Source organism: Kogia breviceps, chromosome 3 (assembly GCF_026419965.1).
Source record: "Kogia breviceps isolate mKogBre1 chromosome 3, mKogBre1 haplotype 1, whole genome shotgun sequence".
NCBI classification, from domain to species: Eukaryota; Metazoa; Chordata; class Mammalia; order Artiodactyla; family Physeteridae; genus Kogia; species Kogia breviceps.
The window spans coordinates 176,223,450-176,233,487 of NC_081312.1; positions in this window are offsets into that span (position 1 = coordinate 176,223,450).

A 10,038-nucleotide genomic window follows, 5' to 3' on the forward strand; every position below is an offset into this window, starting at 1 on the left:
CAAATCTACACAAAGGAATGAAGAACACCATAAATGATACATTTAGAAACTTTTTTTGGTTGTTTTTAAAATTTTTACTTACAGGTTAATTGACTATTTAGAGCAAAAATAAAACAATGTGCTGTGGAGTTTATAGTGTATGCTGAAGATGTATAACAACAATAGCACAAAGTGAGGGTAGTAAGTGGATGCATATGGTTTAAGATTTTATCTGGGAGGGACTTCCCTGGTGGCGCAGTGGCTAAGAATCCACCTGCCAATGCCGGGGACACAGGTTCGAGCCCTGGTCCGGGAAGATTCCACATGCCGCGGAGCAACTAAGTCCATGCACCACAACTACTGAGCCTGCACTCTAGAGCCCGCGAGCCACAACTACTGAGCCTGCATGCTGCAACTACTGAAGCCCATGCGCCTACAGCCTGTGCTCCACAACAAGAGAAGCCACCACAATGAGAATCCCATACACCACAACGAAGAGTAGCCCCCGCTCGCCACAACTTGAGAAAGCCCACACGTAGCAATGAAGACCCAACGCAGCCAAAAATTAAATAAATAAATAAATAATTTTTTAAAAAAAAAAGATTTTATCTGGGCATTGGTATAATGGTCTGTGATAAGTTAAGGATGTATATGGTAATCCCTATGGCAACCATTAAAAAAATAAATAAAACAAAGAGGTATAACTTTAAAAGCCAACAGAAAGGGGAAAATGGAATACCAAAAAACTCAATCCAAAAAAATTCAAGGACTGAGATTAAAAAAGAAACAAAAACAGATGGAGCAATCAGAAAACAAAAGCAAATAATGCCCCAGGCCAAGTGTAATGGTTCTTGGGGGTAGCTCAGTTCCTGTGGGAAAAGACCTTACAAATCTGTTATAGTCACTAAATCATAAGCATAGCTGCACACAAAATCAATAGTGATATCTACGATAACTTATACATATTAAATTAGTATGAATGGGTCCTTAATAATTCCCACTGACTATATTGCACTCAAGAGAAATTTTTAGGACCTTGTTTCCTAGCAGTTTCAACAAGACACTTGGAAATCTGCCTTATGTCAGATAATACATCTTAGAACTAAGAACAATTTACCCAATCATCGAGGTATTTCTGATTCTATGACTGGGAGTTCCAGTGGTTGCTAGAGACAAAAAGCTTTGGGTATCACCTTTTATTTAAGCTGCCAGGCTTAGCGATTCTGATGTTCCAGCCTCCTCCTGTAGGGAGCAGAGGAAGATATTAAACTTGGGAGCCAAACAGACCTGCAGCTAGGGTGTTGAACAGTCCCCTGCATGAACTCAGGTCACCCAGCAGTGGGGCTGAAAAGACAGACAATGGGCCAGGTGCAAATGTCCTCAGTAAATGTGGGAGAGTGACCTGAAAGTTGACAGATGGCAGGACTGAGGACCAGGTCCCGGGTGTTGTAGACATAAGTAACGTGAGCCTCACAGCAGGGGCTTGTTTATGGTAGAAAGAGTTCCAGAGGGCACACTGGAAGAGCTTATGTGGAAGCAGAGCCAGGGGAGAGAGGGGGGGGGTCTGGGTACAGTGAAATCAGATTGTGGGAGACGATGGGTGAATGCAGGAGGCATTCTGTTCCAATGAGGGAACAGAATTCTCTGTTCCTTCTGATTTTCCTTCTGCATTTCTCACATTCTTTAGAAACTGCCCTTCTTCCGGAGCTGTGCTAAGGGGAGCCCAACACGTTCTTTTGTTGTTGTTGTTTACAGCAGAGCAAGACAAAGGGGGCAGGCCACATCCAACGGGACAAAACTGAGACCCATGTGTGGGCTCGCTCCAGGTTGGGAGATATCATTTCTACAGCTCTTCTCTGTCAAAACACTTAGAGGGCTTCTGGTTTCATATAACGAGGCAAATTCTTCCGTTACAGATAATGTCTCGGATTTAATCCCGTCACTGCTATCGTAATGTGAACACGAACAACTTAACAAACACATGCTTTGTAATCGCCATCTATAAACTGTGGAATAGGAGAATGACGATGTTCATAACTGGTGGGGAGTCTCATGACACAAAGTCATTACAAACCCTTTTGTGTCATGTGTGATAAAACAGAATTAGAAATCCATTTCTCCAGCTTTTAAAAACAATGTGTAATGAAGTCAATGCACCATTTTACAATGATTAATAAAATCTAATTTAAATACAAACTTTAGTAATTTATAAAATTGAGAGAAATGCCAAGGACTTACTAAGCTTTTTTTTACTTTAGTCCAAACAGACGAACACTGTTTTCTTGTTCTCTCATGACCTGTTGATAGTCATAAAAGCCAAGCTATTACCTACATCAAAAATGTTGTACATTTCTTAGAGTGTTCGGAGGTCATTTTTTACTCCATCATCTTGGTAGTGTATCTAAAGAAGCATTAAATACAAGGATTATTCTCTCCTTCATCTGCTCTGTAACTCCTAATTCCTTGTTTTTCCGGTGGAATTTAGGAAGCTTCACTTTTTTAACCTCGCAATAGCCATCAGATTAAAGAAAAGCATATATTCAACATCTAATTTTTTTTGAGTAGAACTTTCTTTTTGGTACTGGAGTATAAATTGGACTTTTATGACTTGCTGAAGGTGCTCTCAGTTTCCATTGCAGAGTTGTCCCTATAACAAGCTCTGGAAACGTCCTGTTTCAGATTGCCTCAGACCAGAAGCCAATCAAGCAGGAAAAGGTGAGTCCAGTTATGTGATTACTTCTCATACCCAACGTTTTGATGCTTTCGTTTTGCTTTAAGTGTGGTCAATTCCAAATGCCTCTGGACTCATGAGCAAAATCAAAATAAATACACACACTGACGCAGAACAGTGGGCAAACTCTCTCACGCTCAGATATAACACAACTCAATCAGACTCAACTGTCTTCATGGCAAAGGTCCTCAAAGGGCTCTGCACCAAGCTTTTGAGGTTGAGAAACCCAGGGCTATGTGGAATAATTTGCTCTTACTTTTTTTCCCATGGTTCTGATTTTTAAGTGTAGGGGATTATCCACTGCCTATAGCTCATTAATCATGGTAGCTTTTTGTGTGTGTGTTGGGTCTTCGTTGCTGTGCGTGGGCTTTCTCTAGTTGCGGCGAGCGGGGGCTCCTCTTCGTTGCGGTGCGCAGGCTTCTCACTGCGGTGGCTTCTCTTGTTGCAGATCATGGGCTCTAGGCTAGCAGGCTGAGTAGTTGTAGCTCGTGGGCTCTAGAGTGCAGGCTCAGGAGTTGTGGCCCACAGGCTCAGTTGCTCTGCGGCATGTGGGATCTCCCCGGACCAGGGCTCGAACCCGTGTCCCCTGCATTGGCAGGCAGATTCTTAACCACTGAGCCACCAGGGAAGCCCCTCATGGTACCTTTTGATTATGAAAAGTGCAATCCAAAAGATAGTACTCTGAGGACTTGGCAGAGAAGTTCTATGCCCATCCCTGAAATGTGCCAGAACGCCCTGCACTCTGCCAACTGTGATTACACTTGGCATTAATTGAAGATGCTGAGAGTTATAAGCCTTCCTGAGTTTAACCACCTGGAGCAGATTAAAATCTGGGTCCTGCCGGTGAGGAGCTTTGAGGGACTGGGAATACAAGGCTTTTTTAATCTTTTCCAAGTCAGGCTGTTTAGAAATATCCATACATCAAATGTTCATGGATCTCATACAATTTCCTTCTCGCAGGAGAATTCAATCACCAGTAACACTAAGTGGGATTAACTTGTGGTGGAGAGCCATCTGGAGAGAGAGAATTCACCTTCCCCTGTAAGTATGTTCAGAGATTTACCACCATGGTTTTGAAGAAGTTGCTAAAGGTGCTCAAAGCTACAAATGATGTTTCCTCTGAAAGCCTTGTTCAGTTGACCCAGTGAAATTAAAATGCAACTGAAGGAAAATCTAGTCCTTCCTTTGTGCTTTAATATTCCTCTGCCACAGGAGGGTGATACAAGGATTTCAAGGACTGGCTTGAGGTCTTGCAAAGATATGACGAAAAGCCAGTGGAAGCTGTCCTGAAACTGTATCGCCTAGATAAAGAGAAAAGCTCACGAAAAGGAAAGTGAGCAGAGGGGGGGACTAACAGGGAAATTACTATGAGTCGGAATTCAGCTCTCTGGATCATGCTAGAGATAAGGGCTGCTCCCCTGAAGAACCCAGAAACAAATATAGATTAGTCTTAGAAAGTAGAGGACCCAGAAAAGCACAGAAGGTGGAGAAAGCCTTCATATTTTAATGGGAGAAAACAAATTAGCATAGTCTGCGGATAGAGAGAAGATGGCCCAGGAGGTCAAAGGCCAACCTCAAGTTCCCTGAGTCAACCCAGGTCATCTGAAATGATGCCAGTCTTCAGAGCTGTAAGAATGTCAGTCCTCTGGAAGAGGAGCTGAACCTCAGTAAAAAAAGTAAGTGCCAGCCATACCAATCTGACCTCAAAACCTCTGTGATATGGGGGCAAAATCAGATCAGAAAAATAACAGATTTAAAAATTGGTTTCATTAAATACTTACTATCTTCCCTATTAAAATTACTGACAAACTAGACACATAGTATCTTCTTCAATTTGTAAGTCTATTATGATACAAACAATAGCGAAACCATTAAAATTATGATACATTGATTCTGAACAATATCCATAAGCCTCTAGACTCATTTGGTGAGGCTAGCATAAGTTTGCTATTTAAACCAGGCAATGGCACCATGAGAAAGGAAAATTATAAAGTCAACTCAGTTTTGAATATAAATGTGAAAATCATAAATTAAATATTGGCAAACTGTCTAAAAATGTGTAAAAAAAATACATAATGACTAAGTTGGGTTGATCTCAAGATTTCAGTGATGGCTTAACATTAGTAGAAAGTCTATTAATGTAATGCTCTACATTAACATAGTAAAAGAGGAAGGACATACGGTCATCTCACTAGATACTGGAAAGCCAACAAATAAATTTCAACACTCATTCATGACAAAAACTCTTAGTAAACTAGGAATAGAAGGGAACATCTACATCCTAGTAAAGATTACCAAAAATCTACAATAAATATCACACGAACTGGAGAAATGTTAGAAGCATTTCCTTTAGAGTCAGGAACAAAAAAAGGATGCCTGCTTTCACTACATCTATTCAAAGTTTATTGGATATCCAAGCCAGCACAATAAGAAATAAAAGATATAAGGACTGGAAAGAAAGAAAGATGATCTAATGATAAGATTGTTTTCATAAAAAAATTCAAGAAACTCTTCAAGACAAACTGTGGAATGTAAGAGGAGAATTTGTCAAGATTACTGGATAAAATATCAATGTACTAAAATAGCATTCAAATACACAAGCAACAAATAATTAGAAATTAGAACATGAAATGAAACACACACAAAAGCAACAAAAGTTACAAGTTTTCTACAAATAAATCTAACGAAAGATGGGCAACTCCTTTCTCAATATTAACATAAAACTGAAGAAAAATATAAAATAAAACCTAAATAAATGAAAAGCTACATTACTTTAATAAATATTATCAAAAATAGAAATTGCTCTTTAACTTGTAAATTCAATAATTCAACGCAATTTCAACCAACACTTCAATAGAGGCTTGTTTATTTCTTCTCCTTTTTTGGCCGCACTGTATGGCATGGGGTATCTAGTTCCCTGACCAGGGACTGAACCCATGCCCCCTGCAGTGGAAGCATGGAGTCTCAACCACTGGACCACCAGGGAAGTCCCATCAATAGAGCTGTTTTTATGCAACTAAATTTCACATGTAAGGTGAAATTTATTTCATTTAGATGAATGTAGAGCCAAGAAAAGCCAATACATTTTTGAAGAAGGGAGAATTATATTTGCCAGATAGTAAGGTTTAATATAAAATTATAGTATTAAAACAGTGTGGTTTTGGTACAGGGATAGACAAAGAGGCTAATGGAACAGAGTAGACTTTTAAATAAATAGTTTAATATACGGACATTTAATAAATGGTTCTAACAACTGTCTCTCCATGTAGAAAAACAAAACTAGACCCTTACCTCACACTATACACAAAAATTAATTTCAGGTGGACTAAAAACTTAAAAGTAAAAATAAAAACTGTAAGCTTTAGAAGATAACATAAGAGAATATCATTATTATGTAAAATCCATTAAAAGAAATAAAATAGATTTTAAAAATCCATACAGGTAAAATGTTAAAACAGGGCTTCCCTGGTGGAACAGTGGTTAAGAATCCACCTGCCAGTGCAGGGGACACAGGTTCCAGCCCTGGTCCGGGAAGATCCCACATGCTATGGAGTAACTAAACCCATGCACCACAACTACTGAGCCTTCACTCCAGAGCCCATAAGCCACAACCACTTAAGTTCATGCGCCTAGAGCCCATGCTCCGCAACAGGAGAAGCCACTGCAATGACAAGCCCGTGCACTGCAACGAAGAGTAGCCCCTGCTCGCCGCAACTAGGAAAAGCCTGCACACAGCGACGAAGACAGAACACAGCCAAAAATAAATAAAACCCCCAAATTTTTTAAATGAATAAAATCTATCTTTAAAAAATGAAATGAAATAAAATAAAATGTTAAAACAAAATATTGAGTAAGAAAAGCAAGTTGGAAAGAATGCATACGTTTTGATGATAATAGTATGTACTGTTTGTACAAAATTATAAACACACACATATGGGAACAAACACAGTAAAAGAACATAAGCAAACTGTAAAGGTAGATAAATCTGACTACTTAAAAATTAAAACTTCTGTACAAAAGATATCATGAGCAAAGTAAAAATCAAATTCACATAATGGGAGAAAATAATTAAAACCCATACAATCATCAAATAATTGGTATGCATAATAATAAAGAATTCCAACACAGCTGTAACAAAAAGAGAAACAATCTAAAAGAAAAAGAGACAAGAATGCATACAATTCACAAAAATTGTGAATTGGTGGCTATTAAGCATCTGAAAAGATTCTCAACCCCATTAACAATCAGGGAAATGAAAATTAGAAATCAATGAAACCCATCATATTTTGCATCCATCGTACTGGCAAGAATTAGTAAATCTCATAACATCAAATACTGGTGAAGATGTGGGGAAATGGACTCATGCACATTGTAGGTACCACCACTTTGAAGAGCAACTGATGAAATCCTAGGAAAGCTGAAGATTCTTTGATCCAGTAGTTCCACTTCTACATGTCTATTCTAAAGTAAACTTGGGTGAACAAGGAGGTTTGTATAGAGTCGTTCATTTGTAGCATGGTAACATGGTTGGTAACAGCTGAAGAATGAAAACATCCTACTCTCTCTATCCTCAAGTTTGTCAATACAATGCATTCTACACAGCAGTTAAAATGAATGAAGTAGATCTAAACCTGTCTGTCTATCTATCTATGGCAATAAATCTTTAAAAACCAAAAGACTGAATAATAAAATCAAGTTGTAAAAGCATACTGACAGATTTTAAAACACACTAAACAACACTTAAACTGTTTTAGAACACAGTCATCTGTATCCTATCAGTGATTCCCCCCAGGGGACATTTGGCAATGTCACAACTGGAGGAGGATGCTACTGGCATCTAGTGGGTAAAAGCCAGAAATGCTGCTAAACATCTTGCAAGGCATTGCCCAACCATCCCCCCACCCTCAATACATTTAAAAAATTATTTGACTCCAAATGTCTAAAGGACTGAGTTTGAGAAATCTTGCTCTAGAGCCATCCTATCCAACTTAAATAAATGAGAATGGGGGATTGAGGCAGGAGTGTATTCTTCAAAAAAAAAAGAAAGAAAGAGTATAGTTCAGGGAAAAGGGAAGTAATTAAAACATATCAACTACAGTATGTGTGAAAAAGATTGAAAGAATACACATCAAAATATTCTAAGTAATGATTTCTGAGATAGTGTTAAAGAATTGTGTTGTGTATACTTCTATTTTCTAATTTATCTAAAAGGAACACAAAGCATTGGTGAAATTAAAAATCATTTGAAGAGAAAAATACAAAAAAAAAAAATCTTTCATCAAAAAAGTTTTCTTCCAAACTTTTATGCTTCAGATCAGTTTCATAGCGCATATTTTAACATTACTTTTCTTAAGTATTAACTATTTTGTGTTCTACATTTTTCCATTGGCATTATTTCATATAGATCATTCCATAAATCCAGATCTTTATATTTGAAGTTTTAATGGCTATATGATGTTTCATTGTATTACTTTGTCAAGAGTTACTTAGCCATTTCCTAGCTGCTAATGATTTTGGATCCTTCTATTACTATGAAAAGCATAAACATCTTTGCAAAAATCGAGTGTTTCTCTTTATTGAATTTTTCCCTGGGATTTGCTCCTGGGAGTGGATCTGCCACATGGAAAAATATAATGAATTATGTGATGCTTTGGTACATGCTGTCAGATTTCTTTCCAGAAAAATTATTCCACTATTTCTACAAGCAACGCATGAGTATACTTGAGTCTTCAAAGCACTGTTAACTTTGGTTTAAAAAAAAAAAACCTATTATTAATTTAATATGTAGGAGGTAGCATACTAGAGTCTTTTAATTTGCAATTCTTTAATTATTAGGGAAGCTAAACATTTTCCCAAGTGATTGTACACTATATGTAGTTTCCCGTGTGCAAACCATCTCCTCATATCCTTTAACCATCTGCCCAGTCAGACTTGAGTATTGTCCAAATAGGTAATATTAATATTCTTAAATTCATAATAGTAAATGTTTTTAGGTTATTACAATGTTCCCCCTATTGTTTTCCTATTTATTTATCCAACTTGGGACTGTGATGGTTAATTTTATGGGTCAACTTGACTGGGCCACCAGTTACTCAGATAACTGGTTAAACGTTATTTGGATGTATCTGTGAGGGTGTTTCTGGAAGAGAGGAGCATTGGTGGATTCTGTAAAGCTGGTGGTCCTCCCCAGAATGGAAAGGGAAACAACGACTTTGGAAAACATTTTGGTAGTTTTAAAAAGTTACATTTACCTTATGACCTAGCCATTCCATGTTACATGTCCTTGTAAATGAGGCAGGCTGGGACCTGGGACCCTTTGCTGTAGTGCTTGCACCTGGACAAACTTTCTCCTCCAGAAACAAAATACAAAGAAACTATAAGGGAGTAAAATTAACTGTGAGTTGGGGCAAATTATGAACAACACATACAAAAAGACCAAAAACAGAACTGCCACTTCTGAGGAGCTGGAAGCAAAAGCAAGGTCCTGCACAGGCACCCTGCACACAGCACCACCAAAGGGGTGGCCAGACCACCCAAGCCACCCCTCTAGCACAGCCCCTGGACCCGCCACCTACCCTCGCCCCATGTAAGGAAACAGCTTGCCCTGCCTCAGGAAGCGAGCAAGGGAACCTGTTACTTGTTTTCGCTCCCTCATGTTGCAGTATGAGTCCCAATAAAGCCTTGCCTGAATTTCTTGTCTGCCCTCTTATCTACTTCTATTGATTAAGGAGTCCAAGAACTCTGGTCGCTGACACACAGATTTACACAGAAATGTTCCCAGCAGGTTTACTTCTAATAAGGAAAAATTGGGAATGATAATGTCTATCAACAGGTGACTAGGTAAACACATTGTTGTGTATCTATAAATGGAATAGTACTCAGCACCAACAAGGAATGAACAGTTGTTACATGCAAGAACAGGAAGGGCTGTCAAAATAGTTATTCTGAGTGAAAGAAGCCAGACAAAATAAAAAATGGTTCCACTTATGTGCAACTCAAGAAAAAGCCAACTAATCTACAGTTCCATTTATAAACAATTCTAGAAAATGCAAACAAACTAAAACAGATCAGTGGGGTGGGGGGAGAGGGCGTGGGGAGTAGAGTGCGAAAGGATGCTGTGAGGTGGGACCAGGGGAAGAGCCTGCAAGGGGAGAGGCAGGTTTGGGGGAGCAGCGCAGGGAGGTAGGCGGTACATGGGCCGAGGGGGCCAAAGAAGGCCAAGGGGAGACGGTAGGGGCAGGAGCAAGATGCGGTTAGGAGGAGGAAAGCGGGAAGGGAAGGAGTGGGGTAAGGCGCGCAGCGCGGAGTGTAACTTGGAGACCGGACAG